General features: G+C 40.2%; 1 protein-coding gene across 4 annotated transcripts in view; it reads right to left on the bottom strand.

Moving 5' to 3' along the window:
• Positions 1–18057, bottom strand: part of Prlr (prolactin receptor) — a 179499-nt gene that overhangs the window by 95054 nt on the left and 66388 nt on the right. Inside the window, exon 1 of one of the 4 annotated variants that reach the window (XM_021182971.3) lies at positions 7532–7634. The exons of 2 other annotated variants lie outside the window; for them this stretch is intronic. The gene's annotated coding sequence lies outside the window, so the exon portion shown is untranslated. Of the gene's footprint in view, positions 1–7531; positions 8141–18057 lie in introns of those variants that run through there. One more of the 4 variants, XM_021182968.3, reaches the window with a different exon arrangement.

The following is an 18057-nucleotide window of genomic DNA, read 5'->3' on the forward strand; positions in this document are numbered from 1 at the left end:
AGCTACACAGATTAAATAACTCCTGGATTACAGACTCCAGTAGTTCATTAAATAACTGGTAGAGTACAAATCCAAAATCTCATTACGTTCTTGGTAATTTTCCAGGGGAATTATTAATTTGAATATAGTTAAAGTCTTTAGAAGTCCTTTTGTCTTTTCCTCTCCTGTGAGACAAATTGACTTGAAAATTTTCCTAATAAATATTAGTCCCAAATCCACCTGTGGACCTCAGATTTCTCATCTGTGAAGCCTGAATTCACATCCAAGCTGTTTCAGGGTAGTTCCCTTTCTGGCTTTTATCAGAGACACTGAAGTGATTCCTGCTACAAGAGAGCAGGTATAGCTGTCTCCCGTGAGACTACGCCGGGGCCTAGCAAACACAGAAGTAGATGCTCACAGTCAGCTATTGGATGGATCACAGGGCCCCTAATGGAGGAGCTAGAGAAAGTACCCAAGGAGCTGAAGGGGTCTGCAACCCTATAGGTGGAACAACAATATGAACTGACCAGTACCCCCAGAGCTCATATCTCTAGTAGCAGAAGATGGCCTAGTCGGCCATCATTGGGAAGAGAGGCCCCTAGGTCTTGCAAACTTTATATGCCCCAGTACATGGGAATGTCAGGGCCAAGAAGTGGGAGTGGGTGGGTAGGGGATCAGGGCGGGGGAGGGTATAGGGAACTTTTGGGATAGCATTTGAAATGTATATAAAGAAAATATCTAATAAAAAGAGAGAGAGAGAGAGAGAGCAGGTAGAGGAAGTGGTTGACAGACTGATTATTCGTACAGAGAACTGGGTTATCTTCTAGAGAGTCTCTGATTTGTTCAGATTTCGTTGCTTCCTTTGTAATTGTCTTCCCCACCTCCGTTGCTCGCCTGTGTCTCTGTCATTGTACACAGCAAGCACTCATCTTCTTCCGGCTACAAGAAGTCAGCTGTCTCATTCTGCTCAAGACCTAAGGATTATGCTCAGGTCTCAAGCAGCATTCATGCCATACGTGCTGTGGTTGTTCCCTTTACTGGCATTGTAACAATGTCTGTCTACACAGTGTGTGTGTGTTTTAATTATTATTATTTTTTGTTCAAAGTCAGTCACATACAATGGATGACTTCTTAATTGATAATTAAAAATAATTTCTCACTTCTAATAGAGTGCATGGATAGCTTCAAATAGCTACAGTCTTCCAAAACTGAACGGCAATGTTTAAAATAAAACATGTAAATATATATTCCCTACTAATAGAGCCAACAGTTTCCAGGGAGACATTCATAATCTCATTGAACGCTTAAGCAAAAAGACATGTTAGACATGAAGACATCCAATGTTTTCGTCTGAGGAAAGAAGGATTCTGACATCTTACACCACAAGCCTAAATAATTTCGGGTACACAGACATACCAGTGTCTAGAGTTTAGGGTTATCTGGTTATCTAGTCTCACACTGTCATCCTGTTTCTTCATTGTTTATAAATTTATTTACTCATTGCCATTATTTTGAAGGATCTGCTATGGATCATGGAGACATATGCCTATAACCCTAGCAACTGTGAGCTGGTGGTAGGTGAATCACGGTCACTCTTGGCTACATAATGAGTTCCAGGCCAACCTGGGCTACATAAGATCCTGTCTCAAAGTAAAATACCATAATAAATTAATAATCTGAGGTTATACCTTTCAAATATGAAAAAGACCTTATTGGAATATATTTTTAATTAAGTTTTCTCAGGAGCAATGGTAGATTTACAGTGTCTCGCTTTATTCTGCTCATTTCTGATGCTCAGCTCGTGGTGTGCCCAGGAAACAGAATAAAGCTTTTTGGAGACACATGTAACAAAAGTTCCTTATTAATTTCACAGTTTTAACACATTAAGCTAATTGGTTTCAACCTTCACTCACAAGGGCCATAGTTAATAAAGTCACCAATCATTTATAGCAAAGAAGAACATGAACAAGTATATAAATTAGAGTACAGCTGGGACCAAATATTTGTTTAACTAAACTGCTCCCAGTGGAGGTCATTAGTAATCGGGGACACCTGGAGTGCAGACGCTGTTTCAGAATCTGTGACACTGGCTTCTGTTACCTTCACTTATAAGATGTGGGACCGAGGTCCAAAGTAATGAAAGGAATTGCTGGAGAGTCTGATGCTGAGAGGGGTCAGTTCCATGCACAGACTGCAGGACCAAGGTTCATCTTACTGGACCATCCAGCTTTAGCTGCTATCCTCTTGAATAAAGGTACAGTGACTAACAGCTATGGCCCTTGTGAGCAAACCAATTAGCTCAATGTGTTAAATTATGAAATTAATAAGGAACCCTTGTTACACGCATCTCTAAAAAGCTCTACGCTGATTCCTGGACACATAATCATTTATAAAATGATACAGAAAAGAATTCATTGTTTTGCAAACAGTATCTCTCTCTCTCTCTCTCTCTCTCTGTGTATTATATTATTATATAATCTTAGTATTCTGAAAACTACATATGCATGCATTTTTTTTTACATTGCTTGCATAGGCAGAACAATAAAAGTTCATGGCTTTAGTTTAAGACAGTTTTAAAACCATACTTCAAAGTACCCATGTACTTATTTTAACTGTCACAGAAATATACTTCCCTTTCATGTGAGTCAAGAACAAAGTAAAATACAAATGTTTATTTTTACTCCAGTTTCTCATAACAAAAAGCCTTGATGGTATCCTTGACTTTTCTCATCTCTTTCCATCCAACTTGGCAGCTCAAACTGGCGAAACCTGCTTCCTCTGTCTTTAAATGAGATGGGCGAATGCAGCTTCCTCTTACCTTTATCTAGAGCACCAACCTGGCCTAAATAGAGGTCTTTACCCTGGAGATCACACCAAGCTCCTCATTGCTCCCCTGTCTCTCTCTGTGCCTCTGAAGACTGTATGTCTCCAATAGAACAGGCAAGGTGATACTTTTAAAGCCAGCACTAGGTCACAACACATCTCTTCAAAATGTGCCAGTGAACAATGAAAGGATAGAAGGAATAGGATTCCAGTAAAATGAAAAGGCATAAAGAGTAATGAGGAACAAATCTAAAGAATGGGAAAATATTTACTAATTATACATCAGAGGAGGGCTTAATGCTCAAAATACATAAGGAACAAAGCAACCTAATAACAAGGGTATGGCTCAAAGTGGATAAATAATAGAATGCCTATTTCTCAAAAGAAAAAAAACCAATCGTGCCTATTATGTGCATTTAAAAATGTTAACATCATGTTTATTGAGAAACTGGAAGTCAAAATGCCAATGAGATACAACCTCACTGCTAGAAGCACTACTCTGAAAAGATAAAATTTATAAGTGTTGCCAAGGATACAGGAGAAAAGAGACTCTTGCACATTGCTGGTAGAAATGTAAATTAGTACAACCACTAGGAAAAACACTATGGACTTTCCTCAAACACCTAAAAGTAGACATAGCACATCACCCAGCTATCCCACTACTAGTTGTGTATTAAAAGTAAATAAAGTCAATCCGGCAAAGAGATATCCCATGTTGGTTGCAATAATATTTGCTATATCAAAAATGTAGCCTGATGGCTCATCATGGCTGCATGGCTGATAAAAATGTGGTACACAGGCCCAGTGAGATACTATTCAGTTACAGAAAGACTTGGGCAACAAGAATGACTCCAGAGAACATTGTGTTATGTGAAATAAGCCAGACACTGGAAGACAAATACATGACCTCATTCCTATGTAGAATCTAAAACTACTGCTCATATAGAGCAAGAGGACTAAGAGTGTGCGTGCCAGGCTATGGGGTTGGTAGGAAAATGTTGATTACAGGGAACAAGATTTCAGTTGTAAGAGAGGAATATGTTCATGGTATAACCACAGTGGCAATTAATATAAGACATTCTTACCACAGAACTGAGGCAATACACTGTAGAGCCAGTCATTCTATAGTCTATACATTTCCAAATAACATGTGTACTCAATGAATACATATAATGGTATGTGCCAATTAAAAGTCAAACAGCTGAACTGACAGGCTGGCGAATGGCAGTATATGACAATAGCCTTAGTACTTTGAAGGCTGAAGCAAGAGGATTTTGAATTTAGGGGTAGTTTAAACTGCATCATGGAACACAATGTCCAGCAAAAACACCAAAAGAAGTGGGAGGAGGAGGAGTGGAGAAGGGATCAGGAACAAAACCTTAATTTTCCACACCCCTGGCTTCCCATCTCTTCTAAAGGAAAAGCCTCAGGCGTCTGTGTTGGGATTATAGGTGTCTAACTAAGGTGTACTTGACTCTGTCCTTAGCACCATATAAGGCTCTGTCTGTGAGCTTCATGCTTTTGAGTATTCAGAAGACCTGTGGGTTGTGCTAAAAGTGATGGCCCTGTGTTGTGAGGGAAGGCAGCCCCCTGTGGAACATTGACTCTGGCCCTGGCATCAAGAACTTTGCATTCCGACTTCTAAGAGCAGGGGACGATGAACGCACATACCCCTGTCACTGTGTGGGAAGTAAGACTCTGCAGGAGCCACAGCCACTGCAGCCTGCTTAGTGCTCTCTTTACAGAATTCTCAGGACTGGATAGTTGCTAACAAATACATTTTTTTTTTCCTACAGCTTTGAGTGCTGTGAACTCCACAGTCCAGGAATTCACAGCTAGTAAATGTCTCCTTGGTATATCATTCCTGGTAGAAACAAAAGGTAGAAATCAGAGTGTAGCGAGCAAAAAGAGAGCTCAGTTTTATACCAAACTCTCACAATAGCATCAACCCATTCATCGTCATTTGTACTATTTCAGGTCTTCACCAGGGAAGACTGACGGCTCAGGAATGAGAGAGGAAAGAGTTATCCAGAATTACCTCATCACTCACGGGGTGGGTTCTAAGATGCTTACTGTTTTGAAAAGCCACATTTTTATTAGATACAGGAATCAGTTGGTGCAGGCACAGCTTTTAGCCTTGCAGCTATCCCCCCTTCCTTCACACACACAACTTCCCATTGTTTGCTCCATGCTGTCCACTGGGAATCTAAAAATCCACCCCCAAAGGGTCTTTTCCAATCCATTGGTGGGTTTGACAGTGAGCAATGTCTGAAACAAGGACAGAAAATCTTGTCTACTGAGATAGATGTGGAGATAAAATCTCTTCCTTTTTGAGACCGTGAGCTATCAGGATTCTAAGCACCTCGGAAGGCTAGAGCTTGTGTGTCTCTCCACATGACGCGTGATGTCAACGCAAAGAAAAGCAGAGAGAGAAGAGATGCGTAAGCAGTGGTATGCTTATGGCTGGTTCAGAAGTTAAAGCTGATGTGGCCGTTTCCTTATATGTCCCATCTTGCATTTGGTTTCTGCCACTTGTAACTCAAAGTTTTGATAACTATATTTAATAGGCCCCCCACACTGCATTACTGTCAGTGATTCTAAGAAGTGTCATGCTATATGGTATCAATATTAGTGTAAACAATATTAGTTGATTTTGGAGACTTCATATATGGAAGAGGTCTGGATTATGGCTCCTGGGACTCTCTCACTGTTTTTCTGTGGTGGCTCTGAGTCAAAGTCATTGTGCCTTTATCCTGGCTTCAAGAAAACCACCTCTCTCTTTTTGTCTGAGGGTCAAGGAACCAAAACATATGCCAAACACAACACCAACACAAACAGAACAAGTCATAGCCAATTTTATCGACTATTATAGAAACCTGGAGGAGACTGGGGAAGTTTTTACTTGTCTACTGGTTCTGAAGTTTTGCGAACTTTGTGTCATCTGGTGTAGAAAGGCAGGTAAACCTATGTGACACAGGGAGGGTAGGGGCCAGAGAAAGGATGTAGCGAGAGCCTTCCCTTTCTTGGCGAACTCCTCCCACGCTAACTGACCCATTCTCCACACTGCAGACAATCATAAGGCAAGAGACCTCATGATCCAATTTACCACCAGTTAGACACTAAATCTACCAACACTATCACAATATCAATAACATTTCAACAAAGTTCGCAAAGGAAACACTCACACCACAGCTGAGGGAAAAGCGTTTCTGTCTTGGCTGAGACTTACCCCCACCGCCTGTATCTGAGTTAAAACAGTGGTCTTCATTTGCTTGCTCTCACCCAGAGGGCCTTCTGTCCTACTGACACACATACTCAGGGCCAGTCGGGAAGAAAGATTGGCTGTTAGTAAGCTAAACAACCAGGCCTGTCCAGAGATCCAGCTGACTCAAGGAATGCAGCAAATTCCTTAAGACAGTTGTTTATGGGCAAACGGAAGTGCTTCCTTTTTTACCATAGCCACCAAGTTGAAGTCACAGAGTCATGTTCAAAGCAACATTTGCTCCAGTCCTCACTATGACATTTATGACCGTGCTCTAAACAAGCCTCGTAATTATACTGACTTTAAGAAATAAGGAATGTTTTGGGAAGAGACGCACAGTGACTAATTTCACAGTGTAGGGTGACAGAACCCTTGAAAAGGGGGCTTGTAGAGTCAGCTACAAGGTCAGAGAGCCCGAGTGGAGGACAGAGTCCTCAGCTCATTCTCTCCTGGGCTGGTTCTATTACCCTACGCCAGATAAACTATTGTCCTAGGCAAAATCCGGTCCACTAAGAGCCAAGAACGGGTTTTATGTTGTTGAAAAGAACCCCTCAAAAAAATAAATTTTCATAGCACATGAAACTGCTGTAAATTCACATTTTTATATTTATTAACAGTTTTGTTGGGGCACAGTCATTCCTGTTCCTGTGATTTTTAGATGTTTTCAGGCTACAATGACAAGAAATTGAGAGAGAGAGAGAGAGACTATATAGCCAGAAACCCAAGGTATTACTATTTCCTTTGTCTTTGTCTCTCTGTCTCTCTCTGTTTCTGTGTCTCTATATCTCTATCTCTCTTTCTGCCTCACTGCTTCTCTGTCTCTTTGCCTCTCTCTGTCTCTTTCTGTTTCTCTGTCTGCCTCTCTCTTTCTGCCTCAATGTCTTTGTCTCTCTGTCTCTCTGTCTCTGTCTCTGTCTCTCTCTCTCTCACACACACACACACATGCACACATATGCATACAAAAATACCTGGCAAATCTAAGATCTTTCTTTGGAGGCTATGGGTTTTCTGTTTGCTTGTGTCACATATCAGAGAAGACTCTTGATACATTGAAAGAGAGCGCAGCCAGTATTGTAAGCTTGGCTGCATGCCCAGCTACCTGTGTTACCCTCAAAAGTCGCATTACTCCTATAGACTATACTCTCCCCTTACTCCTAATTGAGATGGTGGTAACTTCATTCCAACTTTAAAGTTGTCTGATTGCATAAGGACTTGCTTTTAAAGAGATGGGCTCTATGGCTGAGTACCCATTTACACGACCACAGGTTAATGCTATGAAAGGGACCTCTGTAGGGTTATCATTTTTATAAAAGGACACAATCCTAACTTCTTAAGGCATACTTAAAATTCTACCTACATAACCTTATATTCAATGGCAGTTGTTAGCCACAGAAAGCAAAGTGAAGGAAGAAATCCAAGGAACAACGAGCTGCCATCCAGCTTGTCAAAGTTTTTCTCATGACATACCTGGTTGTGGTGTCAGTCATGACACATGGAGTAACAGCCTGCAGCCAGCGAGGCCCCTTGCTCTACCAGGCAAACTTGTCTTGGTTTTCTGAGTGGGTGGGGTTGGCTCAGGTCACCTGGATGAATGCCCTGACCATCCCCTGACTTGGCTAATGAACACCTAGCAGGAGCCAGCATTCTTGGCAGCCCGGATCTATGCTGGAAAACCAAACTTGAACAGTGATAGTTTTGCAAGAAATCGATTTTTGTTTTCTTTGTGAGACTTAAAAATCACTGTTGACCCTAATCCTATTCCAAAAATCCTGTGAGAAAGGGAGACATGGAGCTTGCCAGGTGATTTCTTTTTCTAAAGCCAATTTTCCAAGGTTCCAAAGCTTGAGTTGTTGTGGATTTAGCACCTAATAATATTTTTCTGTAGATGGGTTATATGGTCATAAAAAAGAACTCAGTGAATCTTGCACATAAGAAAATCCCTACGCATGTATTTCTAGCACCTCTTTTCATAAGGTCTGATGACTTTTTCTCATTCCAGTAAAGAAGCTTGTCAGTGACGTTGGTGGAAGAAGTGCTGGCACCATTACTACTATCATATGAAAATGTTTCTATATCTGAGTGTTACTACTTTATAGGCTTCCCTCTCAGCTCACTGTTCTCTCAGAGCATATAGTATCTTAACGTCTACATGTACTCCAGAGACCAATCAGAGTTTGAGTAACCCAAATCTACAGAACTCAAACTTACCACGAATCAAAGAAGCTATCCGAACTCTTGAACATATTTTCAACTTCTTTTCCTGAAAACGTTGAGAATTTAAGTATGTATATCTATTTTTTTCTAATTAAATAAGCAGGAATACCAGAGCATCATATGAATGAATTTTACTGTATTCCTCTCTGATTAAAACATGTTGGAGATTGTCAAGTACATAATTGTAAGCCCAACCTTTCAAGAGGACGGCTGGCTCCGCCCTTTAGCCTCAGAATGTTATGCTTCTCAAATACAAGAGGAGAGTGGATAACATGTCTTGAGGATGAGTGGCTCCAGGGTTCTCATGTCCCAAGGAAGAATAGGAGACCTAGATGGGTGTGGTCTGCCTGTGTGAACAGCCTACTGGTTGTAGAATGGGATTTAGGCACCACCTCTCTAACATTCTGTCTCTGTGTCTCATGAGCATGTTGCTTTACCTTGTTTCCATGGCAATACTTGGCTAGTAAATAACTGTTTTAAGAGTCACTACTACACACACAGTCAGACAGTGTACTGACATATTGTCACAGGCATTTGGAATGACCTGGAATGTCTGTGCTTTCTGCCAGGAGGTCTTATTGGATCAGCCTTTCACCAGCAATTGAAGCTCCCTGGGAGCAATTTTGCTTTCTTGTCACTCTTCTTGAGCCTTTTGAAAGTTTACCAATATGATGTGGGCATTGATTTTTTTCTAAAGAGTAGAAATCAGAGGACACAGATGCTGTCAATCCCAGAGAAGTAGGCAGGTGTGAGACAGATGGAATGTACTGTCCTTTCAGGGTCACAGCTGAGTCACATTGAACATGAGGGAAAAGAAAGGTGAACATGTCTTCTCAGTTCTGTTCTTGGCATTGATGGAGTGGAATTTGCAAGGCAAAGGGCAAGAGATATAGTAACTTCCACCTGGATATGTATTTAACTAAATGAAGCATGTGTGTACTAGAACTTCCACATGTATATTGAGTCACAGATTTCCATTAAAATACCAAAGAAGGCTATCTGAATTCTTTTTTTTATTTTTAATATTTTTATTACATATTTTCCTCAGTTACATTTCCAATGCTATCCCAAAAGTCCCCCATAGCACCCCCCACTTCCCTACCCACCCATTCCCATTCTTTTGGCCCTGGCATTCCCCTATATTGGGGCATATAAAGTTTGCAAGTCCAATGGGCCTCTCTTTCCATTGATGGCCGACTAGGCCATCTTTCGATACATATGCAGCTAGAGACAAGAGCTCCGGGGTTCTGGTTAGTACATCATGTTGTTCCAACAATAGGGTTGCAGATCCCTTTAGCTCCTTGGGTACTTTCTCCAGCTTCTCCATTGGGAGCCCTGTGATACATCCAACAGCTGACTGTGAACATCCACTCCTGTGTTTGCTAGGCCCCGGCATCGTCTCACAAGAGACAGCTATATTTGGGTCCTTTCAGCAAAATCTTGCTAGTGTATGCAATGGTGTCAGCGTTTAGAAGCTGATTATGGGATGGATCCCTGGATATGGCAGTCTCTAAATGGTCCATCCTTTCATCACAGCTACGAACTTTGTCTCTGTAACTCCTTCCCTGGGTGTTTTGTTCCCAATTCTAAGAAGGGGCACAGTGTCCACACTTTGGTCTTCATTCTTCTTGAGTTTCATGCATTTAGCAAATTGTATCTTATATCTTGGGTATCCTAAGTTTTGGGCTAATATCCACTTATCAGTGAATACATATTGTGTGAGTTCTTTTGTGATTGTGTTACTTCACTCAAGATGATGCCCTCCAGGTCCATCCATTTGGCTAGAAATTTCATAAATTCATTCTTTTTAATAGCTGAGTAGTACTCCATTGTGTAAATGTACCATAATTTCTGTATCCATTCCTCTGTTGAGGGACATCTGGGTTCTTTCCAGCTTCTGGCTATTATAAATAGGGCTGCTATGAACATAGTGGAACATGTGTCCTTTTTACCGGTTGGGACATCTTCTGGATATATGCCCAGGAGAGGTATTGCTGGATCCTCCGGTAGTACTATGTCCAATTTTCTGAGGAACCGCCAGACTGATTTCCAGAGTGGTTGTACAAGCTTGCAATCCCACCAACAATGGAGGAGTGTTCCTCTTTCTCCACATCCTCGCCAGCATCTGCTGTCACCTGAATTTTTGATCTTAGCCATTCTGACTGGTGTGAGGTGGAATCTCAGGGTTGTTTTGATTTGCATTTCCCTGATGATTAAGGATGTTGAACATTTTTTCAGGTGTTTCTCTGCCATTCGGTATTCCTCAGGTGAGAATTCTTTGTTCAGTTCTGAGCCCCATTTTTTAATGGGGTTATTTGACTTTCTGGAGTCCACCTTCTTGAGTTCTTTATATATATTGGATATTAGTCCCTTATCTGATTTAGGATAGGTGAAGATCCTTTCCCAATCTGTTGGTGGTTTTTTTGTCTTATTGATGGTGTCTTTAGCCTTGCAGAAGCTTTGTAGTTTCATGAGGTCCCACTTGTCAATTCTCGATCTTACAGCACAAGCAATTACTGTTCTATTCAGGAATTTTTCCCCTGTGCCCATATCTTCAAGGCTTTCTCCTCTATAAGTTTCAGTGTCTCTGGTTTTATGTGAAGTTCCTTGATCCACTTAGACTTGACCTTAGTACAAGGAGATAGGAATGGATCGATTCGCATTCTTCTACATGTTAACAACCAGTTGTGCCAGCACCATTTGTTGAAAATGCTGTCTTTCTTCCACTGGATGTTTTTAGCTCCCTTGTCGAAGATCAAGTGACCATAGGTGTGTGGGTTCATTTCTGGGTCTTCAATTCTATTCCATTGGTCTATTTGTCTGTCACTATACCAGTACCATGCAGTTTTTATCACAATTGCTCTGTAGTAGAGCTTTAGGTCCGGCATGGTGATTCCACCAGAGGTTCTTTTATCCTTGAGAAGAGTTTTTGCTATCCTAGGTTTTTTGTTATTCCAGATGAATTTGCAGATTGCACTTTCTAATTCGTTGAAGAATTGAGTTGGAATTTTGATGGGGATTGCATTGAATCTGTAGATTGCTTTTGGCAAGATAGCCATTTTTACAATGTTGATCCTGCCAATACATGAGCATGGGAGATCTTTCCATCTTCTGAGATCTTCTATAATTTCTTTCTTCAGAGACTTGAAGTTTTTATTATACAGATCTTTCACTTCCTTAGTTAGAGTCACACCAAGATATTTAATATTATTTGTGACTATTGAGAAGGGTGTTGTTTCCCTAATTTCTTTCTCAGCCTGTTTATTCTTTGTGTAGAGAAAGGCCATTGATTTGTTTGAGTTAATTTTATATCCAGCTACTTCACCAAAGCTGTTTATCAGGCTTAGGAGTTCTCTGGTGGAATTTTTAGGGTCACTTATATATACTATCATATCATCTGCAAAGAGTGATATTTTGACTTCATCTTTTCCAATTTGTATCCCTTTGTTCTCCTTTTGTTGTCGATTGCTCTGGCTAGGACTTCAAGTACAATGTTGAATAGGTATGGAGAAAGTGGACAGCCTTGTCTAGTCCCTGATTTTAGAGGGATTGCTTCAAGCTTCTCACCATTTACTTTGATGTTGGCTACTGGTTTGCTGTAGATTGTTTTTATCATGTTTAGGTATGGGCCTTGAATTCCTGATCTTTCCAAGACTTTTATCATGAATGGGTGTTGGATCTTGTCAAATGCTTTTTCCGCATCTAACGAGATGACCATGTGGTTTTTGTCTTTGAGTTTGTTTATATACTGGATTACGTTGATGGATTTCCGTATATTGAACCATCCCTACATCCCTGGGATGAAACCTACTTGGTCAGGATGGATGATTGTTTTGATGTGTTCTTGGATTCGGTAAGCAAGAACTTTATTGAGGATTTTTGCATCAATATTCATAAGGGATATTGGTCTGAAGTTTTCTATCTTTGTTGGGTCTTTTTGTGGTTTAGGTATCAGAGTAATTGTGGCTTCATAGAATGAGTTGGGTAGAGTACCTTCTGTTTCTATTTTGTGGAATAGTTTGTGAAGAACTGGGATTAGATCTTCTTTGAAGGTCTGATAGAACTCTGCACTAAACCCATCTGGTCCTGGGCTTTTTTTTAGTTGGGAGACTATTAATGACTGCTTCTATTTCTTTGGGGGATATAGGGCTGTTTAGATCATTAACCTGATCTTGATTCAACTTTGGTACCTGGTATCTATCTAGGAACTTCTCCATTTCATCCAGGTTCTCCAGTTTTGTTGAGTATAGCCTTTGGTAGAAGGATCTGATGGTGTTTTGGATGTCTTCAGGATCTGTTGTTATGTCTCCTTTTTCATTTCTGATTTTGTTAATTAGGATGCTTTCCCTGTGCCCTCTAGTGAGTCTGGCTAAGGGTTTATCTATCTTGTTGATTTTCTCAAAGAACCAGCTCCTTGATTGGTTGATTCTTTGAATAGTTTTTCTTGTTTCCACTTGGTTGATTTCACCCCTGAGTTTGATTATTTCCTGCCGTCTACTCCTCTTGGCTGAATTTGCTTCCTTTTGTTCTAATGCTTTTAGGTATGTTGTCAAGCTGCTAATGTGTGCTCTCTCTAGTTTCCTTTTGGAGGCACTCAGAGCTATGAGTTTTCCTCTTAGAAATGCTTTCATTGCGTCCCATAAGTTTGGGTATGTTGTGGCTTCATTTTCATTGAACTCTAAAAAGTCCTTAATTTCTTTCTTTATTCCTTCCTTGACCAAGGTATCATTGAGAAGAGTGTTGTTCAGTTTCCACGTGAAGGTTGGCTTTCTATTATTTATTTTGTTATTGAAGATCAGCTTTAGTCCATGGTGATCTGATAGGATGCATGGGACAATTTCAATATTTTTGTATCTGTTGAGGCCTGTTTTGTGACCAATTATGTGGTCAATTTTGGAGAAGGTACCATGAGGTGCTGAGAAGAAGGTATATCCTTTTGTTTTAGGATAGAATGTTCTGTAGATATCTGCCAGATCCATTTGATTCATAATTTCTCTTAGTTTCTCTGTGTCCCTGTTTAGTTTCTGTTTCCATGATCTGTCCATTGGTGAAAGTGGTGTGTTGAAGTCTCCCACTATTATTGTATGAGGTGCAATGTGTGCTTTGAGATTTACTAAAGTTTCTTTAATGAATGTGGCTGCCTTTGTATTTGGAGCATAGATATTCAGGATTGATAGTTCCTCTTGGAGGATTTTACCTTTGATGAGTATGAAGTGTCCCTCCCTGTCTTTTTTAATGACTTTGGGTTGGAAGTCAATCTTATCAGATATTAGAATGGCTACTCCAGCTTGTTTCTTCATACCATTTGCTTGGAAAATTGTTTTCCAGCCTTTCATTCTGAGGTAGTGTCTATCTTTTTTTCTGAGATGAGTTTCCTGTAAGCAGCAAAATGTTGGGTCTTGTTTGTGTAGCCAGTTTGTTAGTCTATGTCTTTTTATCGGGGAGTTGAGTCTATTGATATTAAGAGATATTAAGGAAAAGTAATTGTTGTTTCCTGTTATTTTTGTTGTTAAAGTTGGCATTCTGTTCTTGTGGCTGTCTTCTTTTAGGTTTGTTGAGGGATTACCTTCTTGTTGTTTCTAGGGCGTGCTTCCTGTCCTTGTATTGGTTTTTTTTCTGTTATTATCCTTTGAAGGGCTGGATTCGTGGAGAGATAATGTGTGAATTTGGTTTTGTCGTGGAATACTTTGGTTTCTTCATCTATGTTAATTGAGAGTTTGGCTGGGTATAGTAGCCTGGGCTGGAATTTGTGTTCTTTTAGTGTCTGTATAACATCTGTCCAGGATCTTCTGGCTTTCATAGTCTCTGGTGAAAAATCTGGTGTAATTCTGATAGGCTTGCCTTTATATGTTACTTGGCCTTTTTCTCTTACTGCTTTTAGTATTCTATCTTTATTTAGAGCATTTGTTGTTCTGATTATTATGTGTCGGGAGGTATTTCTTTTCTGGTCCAGTTTATTTGGAGTTCTGTAGGCTTCTTGTATGTTCATGGGCATCTCTTTCTTTAGATTTGGGAAGTTTTCTTCTATAATTTTGTTGAAGATGTTTGCTGGTCCTTTGAGTTGAAATTCTTCATTCTCATCCACTCCTATTATCCGTAGGTTTGGTCTTCTCATTGTGTCCTGTATTTCTTGGATGTTTTGAGTTTGGATCTTTTTGCATTTTACATTTTCCTTGATTGTTGTGCCGATGTTCTCTATGGAATCTTCTGCACCTGAGATTCTCTCTTCCATCTCTTGTATTCTGTTCCTGATGCTGGTATCTATGGTTCCAGATTTCTTTCCTAGGGTTTCTATCTCCAGTGTTGCCTCATTTTGGGTTTTCTTTATTGTGTCTACTTCTCTTTTTAGGTCTAGTATGGTTTTGTTCATTTCCATCATCTGTTTGGATGTGTTTTCCTGTTTTTCATTAAGGACTTCTACCTGTTTGATTAGGTTATCCTGTTTTTCTTTAAGGATTTGTAACTCTTTAGCAGTGTTCTCCTGCAATTCTTTAAGGGATTTTTGTGCTTCCTCTTTAATGTCTTCTACCTGTTTACCAGTGTTCCTTTGTATTTCTTTAAGTGTGTTATTAAAGTCCTTCTTGAAGTTCTCTACCATCATCATGAGATATGCTTTTAGATCCGTGTCTAGCTTTTCCGGTGTGTTGGGGTGCCCTGGACTGGGTGAAGTGGGAGTGCTGGGTTCTGATCATGGTGAGTGGTCTTGGTTTCTGTTAGTAAGATTATTACGTTTACCTTTCGCCATCTGGTAATCTCTGGGGTTAGTTGTTGTCTTTGTCACTGTTTAAAGATTGGAGCAGAAGCTGTATTCCACTCACCAGCAGTCTCAAAATCCTGTGGTGGGGGTCGTGGGTAGCTGGCGGTACCCCGGTGCTGGTCCAGCCGGAAGAGGCCTGTGGTCATACTCAGGCTGGTTTTCTGCTTCCCTAACTAATGCAGTCTCAGGTCCCGCGCGCAATTGGACTGGAGCAGAAGCTGTGTTCCACTCACCAGAAGTCTTAAGATCCTGTGGCGGGGGTCGTGGGTAGCTGGCGGGTGTCAGCCGGTCCTGCGCCCTAGCTACCCCGGTGCTTTTCTGACCGGAAGAGGCTTGTGGCCCTATGTAGGCCGGATTTCTGCCTCCCCAACCAAAGCAGTCTCAGGTCCCGCGTGATTGGACTGGAGCAGAAGCTGTGTTCCACTCACCAGCAGTCTCAAAATCCTCCTATCTGAATTCTTTACAGCTCCTCAAGTTACATGCCTTCTTAACTTGTTATATTTTAAGTTTTATTAATTTGGAGAAGTCCATTTGTTTATATATGCATTAATTGAATATTTATGGATTGCTTACTATTAGAAGAATTGGCACCAAATTTTGGGGTGATCTTCCTGTATGCAAGGGAATAGTAAGGAAACAATTGAAATGTCATCTCCATGGTACAGGTGGGGATAAGGTTTTTATTGTGAATCAGAGAGAGTAGAGAGAATCAAAGCAGACTGGACATGGCCAGTGAATCTATGAGAGAATGTAGAATAGCCCATAGAGTGAGAGAGTAAAGAGGAGAGCAGGAGATAGAGGGAGAGTATAGGGAGAATAGCCAGGGTAAGGGGAAAATCCTTCATGTTGTAAAGAGAACAAATGGGTATAAGGAGGATGGATGTCTGGGGAGGCTAGTGTAGCCTTTGAAATGTGTAACAAGTATATTTCAGTAGCGGCTGAAGGAGCCTGGAGGATGGCATGGGCTTTGAAATGCAACCACAGGTACATGTCGGTGGAGCTCTATGTCCATTCTGCCAGGGACAAGGGAAGTGAATCCTTTTGGTAAATAGGAACTGGTTTTACAAATTTCTAAGGAATCCCGGTTTCTATCTAACTTCTGGAAATCATCTTATAGTCCACTTTGGTCTCATTTCTGGATATTTGAACTGCCTGAAAGATCTAACAGCTCTCCATTCAAAAAAGTATTAGGATTAGAGGCAGTAAGACTGGTGAAAATGGAGGCAAAAAGCCATAAAATTTTCTAATGGAATGGATGTAAAGAGCGGAAAAAATATAATGATTATCAATGACACACATATTTGGTTTAATGCTCTAATGTAGAGAGGTAATTTACTAGGCAAAGGGAAATAAGAGTTCTCTGTGTACAATTTTCTGAAACGTTAGTTAATGGACAGTCTACATAACTTTTTAAAACTTTTCAGAAATTAGCTCCTAATAATTTCTACAATAGGAAACAATGTCAAAACTTAGCTGTAGAGAGACTATCTTGTTTACTGTATGGGTGCATCACCTGTCAATTAAAAGGCCTATGGCCTATGGCTTAGGCAGGAAATGGGAGTTCCACCCAGGAAGATGTGAGGAGACAGGCACATAGCACAGGTAACTGGGAATGTGGCAGTATGTTAGATGAAAATCAATGGGTTGGTTTTAAGTTATGATTTTAGTCAGAGAAGAGCCTAGCCACATGGCCAAAGTATATGAAAATATATTTTGAATCTGAGTCTTATTTCTAAGAGCATGAGGCTAGGAGGAAGAACCTGTAATAAATTTAAACTCTTAGAGCCCAATTTCTACTATCAACTTCTAGTAAGTCTCAGCCCTCACATCTTCCTTTCTTCCTCCCTCCCTTCCTTCCTCCCTCCCTTCCTTCCTTCCTTCCTTCCTTCCTTCCTTCCTTCCTTCCTTCCTTCCTTCCTTCCTTCCTTCCTTCCTTCCACCATCAACTTGCATCTGCAAAATCATTCCAACATACAGTTCTTGAAATTTAAAGCTCAAGAGCACATATGGAATAATATACTAATTACACACTTCTGGCCTCACATAGCTATATAATTAAGATTCTCTCTAACATCCTTCTTGAACTACCAAGTGGCTCACTTTCTTACAAGTTCTCTGCATTGTACGATAGCACAGGAGAGAGCAACATTACTTCACTCCAAAAGTTTTTCTTTTATGATAATAATAATTTGTTCTTTAGCATTTAAATTCTTTATGAGTTGTAGATTCAAAGCATACATTGCAACTCAAACCTGTAGCAAGTTTTTAAAGACTTTTTCATTCACTGTATCCTGATGGGCTAATACCCTGTGCTGAAAAATGTATAATGCCCTTTGAAAATATAGTATGCCTCAAGTTCAGTTATGGCACTCAAAGTCACATGTTGGTATAACTACAGTATGGGCAGAAAAGACTAATTCTTATGGCAAAAGTTATGGAAGCTAAGGACTAGAGAGTATGTAGAACATAACTATTTTGTCTTGAAAGTTTTTAATGTAAACATAATAACAACAGAGGAGACAAAATGAGCACAGAAGAGAAATCACAATGTGTGCTTTGAATCTACAACTCATAAGTGATTTAAATGTTAAAGAACAAATGATTATTACCATAAAAGAAAAACTTGGGGTGTAGTAACATTGCTCTCTCCTGTGCTATTGTACAATGCAGATACTCTAACTATCGTGCTATAACTTGACATAGTCTGTCTCCTGGGATAAATTCTGTTAGACAATTATTCAAGCATCTTCTTGGAACACATTGATTCCTGTGTGTACACTTTCTTTACATACTTGAGTGTATGGTGGTTCACAGTCAGAAATGTCACCATATAATATTTATGTAATCATTGTAAATAGAAATTTAGAGCTCTGTTTACCAAGGCTGAGGTAGGAGGTGGAACAAAATACACGTTGGGACACTAGGATGGGACCTCCCTCAGTCAATTCTTTTGTTTGTTTGCTTTGCCCTAGCCTAGTTTCTCTAAATAAATATGAATTGTTGTTCAAGGCTTTATGGTCCT

This window comes from Mus caroli, unplaced genomic scaffold, assembly GCF_978045245.1.
Source record: "Mus caroli unplaced genomic scaffold, Mus_caroli_1 scaffold_16, whole genome shotgun sequence".
In the NCBI taxonomy this organism is placed as follows: domain Eukaryota; kingdom Metazoa; phylum Chordata; class Mammalia; order Rodentia; family Muridae; genus Mus; species Mus caroli.